The sequence below is a fragment of the Bufo bufo genome, chromosome 3 (genome assembly GCF_905171765.1).
Source record: "Bufo bufo chromosome 3, aBufBuf1.1, whole genome shotgun sequence".
Taxonomy (NCBI): domain Eukaryota; kingdom Metazoa; phylum Chordata; class Amphibia; order Anura; family Bufonidae; genus Bufo; species Bufo bufo.
This window is the reverse complement of record NC_053391.1, coordinates 414,184,507-414,194,168: the sequence shown is the minus strand read 5'-3', so window position 1 is coordinate 414,194,168 and position 9,662 is coordinate 414,184,507.

Genomic DNA, 9,662 nt, shown 5'->3' with positions numbered 1-9,662 from the left:
TATTTTGAAGATCCAGTGGGGCTGATGGCTGTACTAGTATAATACTATCAGTTTTTCAAGGCGTCCTATTGCCATGGCAACCATCGGGCCGCTGCTAGAGCAGCGCGGCAGCCCGATGGTTGAGTGAGGGAGCCCCCTCCCTCTATTAACCCCATGGATGCCGCTGACCACGGCATCTAAGGGGTTACAGCAGAGTGTCAGCATAAAGCTTACACTTGCTGCTGATGGCGGTGGTTCAGGAACAGAGCTGCCGCCATCAGATACAGCAGTGGGACACACCAAACATAGAATGTGTCGGCAGATAAGAACCATTTGGCCCATCTAGTCTGCCCAGTATACTGAATACTATGAATAGCCCCTGGCCCTATCTTATATGAAGGATGGCCTTATGCCTATCCCATGCATGCATAAACTCCTTCACTGTATTTGCAGCTACCACTTCTGCAGGAAGGCTATTCCATGCATCCATTACTCTCTCAGTAAAGTAATACTTCCTGATATTACTTTTAAACCTTTGCCCCTCTAATTTAAAACTATGTCCTCTTGTAGCAGTTTTTCTTCTTTTAAATATTCTCTCCTCTTTTACCTTGTTGATTCCCTTTATGTATTTAAAAGTTTCTATCATATCCCCTCTGTCTCGTCTTTCTTCCAAGCTATACATGTTAAGGTCCTTTAATCTTTCCTGGTAAGTTTTATCCTGCAATCCATGTATTAGTTTAGTAGCTCTTCTCTGAACTCTCCAAAGTATTAATATCCTTCTGGAGATATCGTCTCCAGTACTGCGCACAATACTCCAAATTAGGTCTCACTAGTGCTCTGTAGAGCGGCATGAGCACCTCCCTCTTTCTACTGGTAATGCCTCTCCCTATACACCCAAGCATTCTGCTAGCATTTCCTGCTGCTCTATGACATTATCTGCCTACCTTTAAGTCTTCTGAAATAATGACCCCTAAATCCCTTTCCTCAGATACTGAGGTTAGGACTGTATCACTGATTTTATATTCTGCTCTTGGGTTTTTACACCCCAGGTGCATTATCTTGCACTTATCAACTATAAATTTTAGTTGCCAGATTTTTGACCATTCCTCTAGTTTTTCTAAATCCTTTTCCATTTGGTGTATCTCTCCAGGAACATCAACCCTGTTACAAATCTTTGTGTCTTCAGCAAAAAGACACACCTTACCATCAAGGCCTTCTGCAATTTCGCTGATAAAGATATTAAACAATATGAGTCCCAGAACAGATCCCTGAGGTACCCCACTGGTAACAAGACCATGGTCTGAATATACTCCATTGACTACAACCCTCTGTTGTCTGTCCCTCAGCCACTGCCTAATCCATTCAACAATATGGGAGTCCAAGCCCAAAGACTCTAATTTATTGATAAGCCTTCTATGTGGGACAGTATCAAAAGCCTTGCTAAAGTCTAGATAAGCGATGTCGACTGCACCTCCGCCATCTATTATTTTAGTCACCCAATCAAAAAAAATCAATAAGATTAGTTTGACATGATCTCCCTGAGGTAAACCCATGCTGTTTTTCATCTTTCAATCCATGGGATTTTAGATGTTCCACAGTCCTCTCCTTAAGTATGATTTCCATTAATTTCCCCACTATTGATGTCAGGCTTACTGGCCTATAGTTGCCCGATTCCTCCCTACTACCCTTCTTGTGAATGGGCACAACATTTGCTAATTTCCGATCTTCTGGGACGGCTCCTGTTACCAGTGATTGGTTAAATAAATCTGTTAATGGTTTTGCTAGTTCACCTCTGAGCTTTTTTAATAGCTTTGGGTGTATCCCATCAGGCCCCTGTGACTTATTTGTATTAGTAACATAGTAACATAGTACATAAGGCCGAAAAAAGACATTTGTCCATCCAGTTCGGCCTGTTATCCTGCAAGTTGATCCAGAGGAAGGCGAAAAAAAAAAAAAAAAACCCTGTGAGGTAGAAGCCAATTTTCTCCACTTTAGGGGAATAAAAAATTCCTTCCCGACTCCAATCATGCAATCAGAATAACTCCCTGGATCAACGACCCCTCTCTAGTAGCTATAGCCTCCAATATTATTAAGCTCCAGAAATACGTCCAGGCCCCTCTTGAATTCCTTTATTGTACTCGCCATCACCACCTCCTCAGGCAGAGAGTTCCATAGTCTCACTGCTCTTACCGTAAAGAATCCTCTTCTATGTTTGTGTACAAACCTTCTTTCCTCCAGACGCAGAGGATGTCCCCTCGTCACAGTCACAGTCCTGGGGATAAATAGCTGATGGGATAGATCTCTGTACTGACCCCTGATATATTTATACATATTAATTAGATCTCCCCTCAGTCGTCTTTTTTCTAAAGTGAATAACCCTAATTTTGATAATCTTTCAGGGTACTGTAGTTGCCCCATTCCAGTTATTACTTTAGTTGCCCTTCTCTGAACCCTCTCTAGCTCTGCTATGTCTGCCTTGTTTACAGGAGCCCAGAACTGTACACAGTACTCCATGTGTGGTCTGACTAGCGATTTGTAAAGTGGTAGGACTATGTTATTATCACGGGAATCTATGCCCCTTCTGATGCAACCCATTATCTTGTTGGCCTTGGCAGCAGCTGCCTGACACTGGTTTTTGCTGCTTAGTTTGCTGTTTATTAAAATTCCTAGATCCTTTTCCATGTCAGTGTTACCGAGTGTTTTACCATTTAGTATGTACGGGTGACTTGCATTTTTCCTTCCCATGCGCATAACTTTACATTTATCAGTGTTAAACCTCATCTGCCACTTATCTGCCCAAGCCTCCAATCTATCCAGATCCCTCTGTAGTAGTATACTGTCCTCATCAGTGTAAATTACTTTACACAGTTTAGTGTCATCTGCGAAAATTGATACTTTACTATGCAAGCCTTCTACAAGATCATTAATAAATATATTGAAGAGAATAGGGCCCAATACTGACCCCTGAGGTACTCCACTAGTGACAGTGACCCAATCTGAGTATGTACCGTTAATAACCACCCTCTGTTTTCTATCACTCAGCCAGTTACTTACCCACATACAGATGTTTTCTCCCAGTCCGAGCATTCTCATTTTATATACTAACCTTTTATGTGGTACAGTGTCAAATGCTTTGGAGAAGTCCAGATATACGACATCCATTGATTCGCCGCTGTCAAGTCTAGAACTTACCTCCTCATAGAAACTGATTAAATTAGTCTGACATGACCGATCCCTCACGAAGCCATGCTGATATGGCGTTATTTGCTTATTTCCGTTGAGATGCTCTAATATAGCATCTCTCAGAAAACCTTCAAACAGTTTACCCACAACAGATGTTAAACTTACCGGCCTATAGTTTCCAGGCTCTGTTTTTGGCCCCTTTTTGAATATTGGCACCACATATGCCATGCGCCAATCCTGTGGGACATTCCCTGTCAGTATAGAGTCTGCAAATATCAGAAATAAGGGTCTGGCTATGACATTACTTAATTCCTTTAGGATACGGGGGTGTATGTCATCCGGTCCTGGCGATTTGTCTATTTTATTCTTTTTAAGTCGCTGATGTACTTCTTCCTGGGTCAGACAGGACACTTTTAATGGGGAATTTATTTTTGCATTCTGCATGTCATCTGACAATTTATTTTCCTCAGTGAATACATTGGAGAAAAAAATATTTAACAGCTTTGCTTTCTCCTCATCGCTCTCTGCGACTCCCCCCTCATTACTCTTTAAAGGGCCAACACCTTCAGATTTATACTTTTTAACATTTATATAATTGAAGAACATTTTAGGGTTAGTTTTACTCTCTTTGGCAACTAATTTCTCGGTCTCTAGTTTGGCCGCTTTTATTTGTTTTTTACATGTTCTATTTTTTTCCTTATAGTTTTTCAGTGCTTCCGTGCTATTAATTTTAGACAGCCGACTTAAAACCTCTTCCTCTGTAAAGACACATCCATCAAAAGATTCATTAGTCTTCTTTCCTAACTGAGGTCCTTTTCCTTCCTTTTCCTTTGTAAAAACTGAACAGAAGTATTCATTGAGGCAGTCAGCTAGTTCTTTATCTTCTTCCATATACCTTCCTTCTTTTGTTTTTAATTTGGTAATTCCTTGTTTTAGTTTCCTTTTTTCATTTATGTATCTGAAGAATGTCTTATCGCCTTTTTTCACTGACTGAGCTAATTTCTCTTCTGCCTGCGCTTTAGACGCTCTTATAACTTGTTTGGCCTCTCTCTACCTAATGTTATAAATTTGCCTGTCATCCTCGTTTATATTTTTTTTTATAATTACTAAATGCAATCTTTTTGTTTTTAATGATTTTGCCACTTCTGCTCAGTACCACAGTGGTCTCTTCCTTTTTTTGCTTTTACTGACAAGCCTAATGCAATTTTCTGTTGCCTTCAATAGTGCCACTTTTAAGTAGTCCCATTTCTCCTGGACTCCATTGAAACTGTTCCATTCTGATAGGGACTCGTATACCACGATTCTAATTTTAGAAAAGTCAGTTTTTCTAAAATCTAAAACTTTTGTTAATGTGCGGTGTGAATCAGTCACTGTACTTATAGTAAACTACACTGGCTGGTGATCACTAGATCTCAAGCTTTCCACTACAGTAATATCAGATACCAAATTCCCATTTGTGAATGCTAAATCTAAAATGGCCTCCTTCCGGGTTGGCTCCTCAATTACTTGCTGTAGAGATAATCCCAGTTGGGAATTTAGAATATCTGTACTCCTGGCAGAACTAGCTATTTTGGTTTTCCAGTTTACATCAGGAAGATTAAAGTCTCCCATAATAGTAGATCATCTAATTCTTTGACTTGGCTAGGTGGTCTATATATCACACCTACACGAGTTACCTTATGATTATCAAGCTGCAAGGTAACCCAAACTGACTCTAAATTGGTCTTGCTAACTTGTATTAAATTAGATTTTATGCTATCTTTCACATACAGGGCCACCCCTCCCCCCTTCTTGCCTTCTCTGTCTTTCCTATATAGAGAGAACCCTGGTATTGTTATATCCCAGTCATTACTTCCATTTAACCACGTCTCAGTAACAGCCACTAAATCTATATTCTCAGATGCCATTATAGCCTCAAGTTCATTGATCTTATTCCCTAAACTGCGAGCATTTGTAGACAAGACTCTGAGCTTGTAATTTCTTAACCTATGTGCTACTGACATCTTCTGGCATTGTTCTGGGGGGCAGTCGGACTGCTGGATTGTCACTCTTTTGCCCCCCTTTCCTAGTTTAAATGATCCTTAGCAAATACTTTGAACTGTTCACTGAGGACATTCGTTCCCTTGAGAGAAAGATGCAAATCATCTTTCTTGTACAGTTCTTTTCCATTCCAACGAGAGCTAACATGAGACACAAAGCCAAACCCTTGGTTCAGACACCATTCACCAAGCCATACATTGAATTCCTTAATGCGCATCTTCCTGTCATGCTGAAGGTTATGCACAGGCAAAACTGCAGAGAATGAAACAGCTGATGCAACCTCTCGTATATAATTTCCAAGTGTGTGAAAAACTTCCTTCACCTTTGAAACCTCATTGCAAGCCAGATCATTTGTCCCAAGATGGACAATGACATCCATCTTGGGACAAATGATCTGGCTTGCAATGAGGTTTCAAAGGTGAAGGAAGCTTTTCACACACTTGGAAATGATATACGAGAGGTTGCATCAACTGTTTCATTCTCTGAAGTTTTGCCTATGCATAACCTTCAGCATGACAGGAAGATGCGTCCAAGGGATGCAGATGAGGGCCGTGGACACAGTTTTTAGCCATGGCCGGCAAAGTTGGAGGCAGGGCGCACAGATGGTGAAGGCAGGACACATCAGGTCCACAGATTGGGGGCAGGGGGCACAGACTGGGGGCATGGAGCAGCTAAAGCCTGATTCAGGCTCTGATTTGCAGAGTGCAGGTTTTTTCTTAAAAAAAAATTCTAAAATTTCTTCTAAAATTCAAAGCCTTAAAATAACCTGACATTTACAAAATGATACAGAAGTATGTGGATAGAATATCCCAGGGCGCAAAAATCCAATCCAGATGGTAATATTGAAGAGATACTTTTATTGCAGAAGTACCGGTACTTCTGCAATAAAAGTATCTCTTCAATATTACCATCTGGATTGGATTTTTGCGCCCTGGGATATTCTATTTACTGCCTAACTGAAATACATTAAAAACACTTTATTTTGTTATATTAAAAAATTGTCTCCACATTGATAGGCTGATAGGGTGAACTGGAACTATTGCAGACCAATTATATGCTGGTTCCTGAGTGCACCCTACCACAGAAACTCCTTTTGTGTATAAGAGTATGAAGTATAAGGGTTATATCCTATTGTGGTCCTAAGAGTATATTTCTGCACTAGACTCACAGGGCTGTAGACCCCTTGGACAGTGCTAATTAGGACATAACAATAGAAGGATTGTTCCCTGTTGGGGCTCAACAAAGGGACGAGAGTCAGTCTGCACGTATAATCTGTACTGCAGTCTAATGCTCGACGCGTTTCCCTTCTGACTATTGTCGGTAATTCATCAGGAGCATTGATCCGAATGTTTGGCCAACACTATGTGCTGCGACCCTGATGGTGGGTGCGCAATAATCTAGCCAAACACACTTGGATCTACTGACTAAAGACACTGCACGCCTCTGATAGCGTGCGTGCAGCAAACAAACGAGCCTCCCGACACTGTAGTGGCCGTAGCGCGCGCGGAGTGTGCGCTGATTAAATGGAGATGCCTCCTCCCCTTTCCTTGCCAGGCCTCTGACAGGCATCCAATGGACGTATGATTGCTTGACAGGCCACGCCTCCTACTGTCGTCATCTGTAACTACTGACAGGCAGCCCATCCACGCACAGCCGTTCTCGTCGACACCGCCTCCTCCGGTCTTCATTCGTTGCTATGGCCGTGGAGAGTGTATAATCGTGACGTATGCTAGGGTCACCAACTAGGCGGGGACATGAGATCCAAAATATATCTTCAGGTTCAGGTAAACCCAGTGTCTAAAAAATCTGAACTAATTGAAACTTAAACTGCCATAGTTACCAAAAAGTAAGCAGAGATGTCAGACACCGACATTCCTGCTAGAGACATGAAGGATCCTATTCTATCCAGTCCCATCGGAGTCCCTATGTATGGCAGAAATGTCAACCTCTGACACTCCCGCTAAAGACATAAGGGATCCAAATGGGTCCCGTCTCATGGGTGGTCTCCATGTATGACAGATAAAAGGGAGATCACAGTGAGGGAGAATAATCAGGGGGAACACCATATCTATTCAAATGAGAGACAGAGGATATATCACATACACTGACCAAAAGGGAGCACCGCTCTTCATTCAATAAAACATGCAAATGAAATAGCATCATAGAGGCCCTTTGGTTTGACAGTGTTCAGGTTAAAAATCCACTGCGCCTCCTTTCTGAGGAGGGGTGTATCAATATCTCCTCCCCTGGGAGGTGGTCTTACATGTTCAATCCCCTGAAATTTGAAAGTCTGTTGTCCTGGGGTGATTAGTTGCCACATGTTGCGCAATAGGGGTATCACCAAGGCTTCTGATCTTCAATAAGTGCTCCCCTATGCGTCTCCTGAATTTGCACTTAGTTTTCCCCACATATTGTGATCCACAAATGCAGGTCGCGAGGTATACCACCCCTACTGTCTTACAATTAATAAAGGATTTGATGTTGTATTTATGCCCTGTGGTTAAGCTGGTGAAGTGTGCACCCTTCAAAATAACTTTGCAAGCTATGCAATTTCCACATTTATATGTGCCGTTTGGTATGTTTGCCCCTAACCAGGTCTCATTGGTGTGAGAGTTAAAGGCATTGTGGACCACCTTATCCTTTATATTCCCCCCACGACGGTATGTTATCATAGGATACCCACCCACTAGATGCCCAACATCCGGGTCAGTTTTTAGAATATCCCAGTGTTCAGTCAACAATGCACGTATCTCCTTGTGTGCCGTGTCAAAGGTTCCTATGATACGTAGTTGAGCATCCTCCGATGCCCTGTTTTTGGGGTGCAGGAGATTTTCCCTATCGCATGCAGCCGCATGCTGGTAGGCCTCCTTTAAGACAGGTTTTGGATATCCCTTCTCCACAAACCGTTTCTGCAGGTCATCAGCTGATGCCTTAAAATCAGACCACTGAGAACAGTTCCGTCTCATTCTAAGGTATTGCCCCTTAGGAATGCCTCTTTTAAGTGGGTGTGGGTGCCCACTTTCCCACCTCAAGAGGGCATTAGTGGCCGTGGGTTTGCGGAACACTTTTATTTTAAGATATCCAGAGGGGTCAATCTCAATCGAGAGGTCCAGAAAAGTGAGATGTTTTTCTTCAATTACACATGTGAAGTAGAGGCCCAGAGTATTAATATTCAGCCTCGATACAAAGTCAGTTAATTTTTTCTTTGTACCCCTCCATAAGATGAATATATCGTCAATGAACCTCATCCATAATAAAAAGGATGAGGTCCATTCTTTCATCTCGTCATTGAACACCATCTCTCTTTCCCACCAGCTCAGGTAGAGGTTGGCGAAGGTGGGGGCACAGGGGCTTCCCATCGCCACCCCCCTGAGCTGGCGGTAGAGAGAACGGTCAAACATAAAAATTTTATGGTACAGGATAAAGTTGAGCAATGTTATTACAAGCTCGTTATGCTCACGGAAATGGGACCCTCTCTACAGTATAAATGTCTGTACCGCCTCACAGCCTCGTTGATGTGGGATGGAGCTATACAAAGCTTCTACATCCAGGCTGGCGAGGGGGGTATCATTATCACATCTGATGTCATTTAGTCTCCTCAACACATCCATAGAGTCCCTAACAAAGGACGGCAGGCTGAACACAAAAGGCCTAAGGATTTTATCTACATAAATGCTGATTCTCTCAGTAAGACTCCCAATCCCCGACACTATCGGCCTTCCCTTTAAGGGATCAGTCCCCTTATGTATTTTGGGTAAACTGTAGAAGGCCGGCAGTGTCGGGTGCATGGGTAACAGGTATGCAAGTTCGCCCGCACTTATCAATCTGCGCCCCTTCGCTCCACTGAGAATTTGGTTCAGTTCGTTTTTATATGTCTCAAGAGGGTTATGGTCTAACTTGATGTAGCATGTCCTATAATCAAGGATTTTCTTACACATCCGTGTGTAGGTGTTGACATCAAGGACTACTGTGTTTCCCCCCTTGTCTGAAGGTTTTATCACAATACTTGAATCTCCCTGTAGTTGCACTAATGCTAGTTGTTCCTGCTCTGTTATGTTCCTAGGGTAAGGACTCTGGACATGTAAGGATCGTATTTTCTCGGAAACAACAGTGAGGAAAACATCGAGAGGAGAATAGGTTCCCACTGGAGGATATTTTTTAGACGCTGGTTTCAAATCAGTAAAGGGCCCTTCACCCAAACCTCTTTCACCATCTGCTAGGAGACCAGCCAGTAGTCTCACATCTGGGAGTTCATTCTGATCAATACCCAACTTTTCACATTGTTCCCTGTCATGGGTACAGAAGAACTTCTTCCACTTCAATTTCCTGATAAATAGATTAATATCCTTCACCCATATGAAGGGGTTAAATCTACATTCAGGCACAAATGATAGGCCCTTACTCAGGACTGTCATCTCAACAGTGGTTAAGACGCGTTTGGAGAGGTTGATAATCTGCGA